Below are 2,257 nucleotides of genomic sequence, written 5' to 3' on the forward strand. Positions count from 1 at the left end.
ACCCTGCTCACAATTTAGTCAACATTTCACCTAGATACACAGTGTTTGAGTTGTGTTATTGATCTATTATTTTCTGTCCTTTGGTCTGGGGGAGAAGAACAATCTAATTTTTTTTTTAACTTTTTTGATCATGTACTCTTATTATCATTTTTATATATGAACCATGATTAATGTACCACCCCAGTTAGGCAAAAAGCCATATGATCAGTAATGGATCACAGTGCCATCAGCTGCCTTTTACCTTCAAGGGTTCTCACTGGAGTGGACCTTGAGTTAAAGATATGCTTGCCCCCCAGATGGCCAGTTCAACTCATATTCTATTTTGGGGGGGGGCAATGAGGGTTAAGTGACTTGCCCAGGGTCACACAGCTAGTACATGTCAAGTGTCTGAGACCGGATTTGAACTCAGGTCCTCCTGAATCCAGGGCCAGTGCTTTATGCACTGAGCTACCTAGCTGCCTTTCAACTCATATCCTTACAAGGGCTGCCTATGTCCTGAGGGTTCATCTGGGAAGGTTTTCAGTTCCCTGTGACTGAAAGATGATGGGTTCCTAGAATCCCCTCCATGGACCAGGAGGTCTGTGCTTGCTTCAGCAGCACATATACTAAAATTATAACAATACAGAGAAGATTAGCATGGCCCCTGTGCCAGGATGACAGGGAGATCCATTTCAGGTTTCAGGGGTGGGGAACAAGACACCTCCCATGCACTGGTGGGTGCCAGGCATGCAACACATACCATTGGGTATGCATGCCCAAGTTGCCAGCATCAATCTTCTGTCCCTCTGTTTATTCTCTGGATCCTTCTCTCTTCCATTTGGCGTTGCTCCCAGAAAGGTAAGGCCAATGGGAAGAGATTCATGAGCAGGATGCAAGGTATGGTTGTGGAAGCTATTGAGGGTCCTCTTTCATCTTTCTTAGCCCAAGTTCTCCTTGTGGTCATATTACTCATCACTGCCCCATCAGCAGCAAGCCCACCCCAGAGACAACTCTAGGCCCAGGTCAGCTCTGATCTTTATGATGAATGTAGGATTCTGGCTCTTCAGGGATGCCCAGAGTGCTCTGCCACTCTGGTGTCCATTATCCTAGAGTCGACTTGGAGCTACAGAATTAACTATTGATTTAGCTTTTAATTGCACAAATGAATCAACTAAAAAGTTCTGTGTAGGTAGGAGATAAGCTGGTTCTGAGATCAGCACTGAGTTAGAAGTAGGGAAATTACTTCATTACTGATTGGCTCTAGGGCCAACTGTGGCCTTAAACCTGCCTAAGTAGGATCATTCCACCTTACTACGCTGGGACTAGTCCTCCAAGGATAGGATCATCACTGTTCCCTGCCACCCAAACAACAATAGTATTCATTTACTTATAATGCATCACAGTTTTCAAGGTCCTTTCTTTCCACATAACACTCCTGTGATTTAGTGCAGGTGTTATTATTATAGTCTGAAGAAGAGAAAACTAAGTCTCAGAAAGAGTTATTCACTTGCCAAAGGTTGCACAAGTAATTTGTTATAGCCAGCCCTGAAATTTGGGCTTCTTGAAATCAAGTCTCTTTTCTCCCTAGTTTTCTATATCATGAGAACACTCATCTACCACGCATGCATCTGAGAAAATTTGGGGCTTGGAGGGACAGATATCTGCCTCTCTGGACTCCCTCGAATACATATATACAGAGAGAGAGAGAGAGAGAGAGAGAGAGAGAGAGAGAGAGAGAGAGAGAGAGAGAGAGAGATATGTTATATGTGTGTATACATGTTTATACATAAATGTGTATATATACACATACAGGCAAACAGGCATACATGCATACAATATCAGCCTAGAAGAATTCAGGTCTTCCTGACTCCAGGGCCAGTGCTCTATTCACTGTGCTACCTAGCTGCTCCACAGAGCCAGAAGAGTTCAAGTTCTGTGTAGGTAGGAGATAAGCTAGAATAATAAAATATGTATTTATTAGTAAATAAATAAAGGAAATGTCATCTCTATAATCTTTTCTGCTGTTCTTACCACAGTCCTTGGAATGCCTAGTCTCAACCTTGGCTTTGGCCCTGGGAAATCCCAGGGCTCCACCTCCCCCTACCCCAGTGTTTACCTCCAGATTCATTATGCACCCCCTCCCCATCCAGTCACCCAGCATTCCATGGCTGAAATGAAGGTCTGTGAGGCTGCATGGAGTGGGATGGCTTAGATAGTCTCAGTCAACTGTACAGGGGACTGGAGCATTAGCAGGGTAACATGAGAACCTTTTGTAGCA

The 2,257-nt window shown here is 44.1% G+C and overlaps 1 pseudogene; it reads left to right on the forward strand.

Annotated features, from left to right (window-relative positions):
- Positions 1–581: 581 nt before the first annotated feature.
- On the forward strand, positions 582–681 carry LOC122737655 (annotated as a pseudogene).
- Positions 682–2,257: the final 1,576 nt, after the last annotated feature.

The sequence above is a fragment of the Dromiciops gliroides genome, chromosome 1 (genome assembly GCF_019393635.1).
Source record: "Dromiciops gliroides isolate mDroGli1 chromosome 1, mDroGli1.pri, whole genome shotgun sequence".
Taxonomy (NCBI): domain Eukaryota; kingdom Metazoa; phylum Chordata; class Mammalia; order Microbiotheria; family Microbiotheriidae; genus Dromiciops; species Dromiciops gliroides.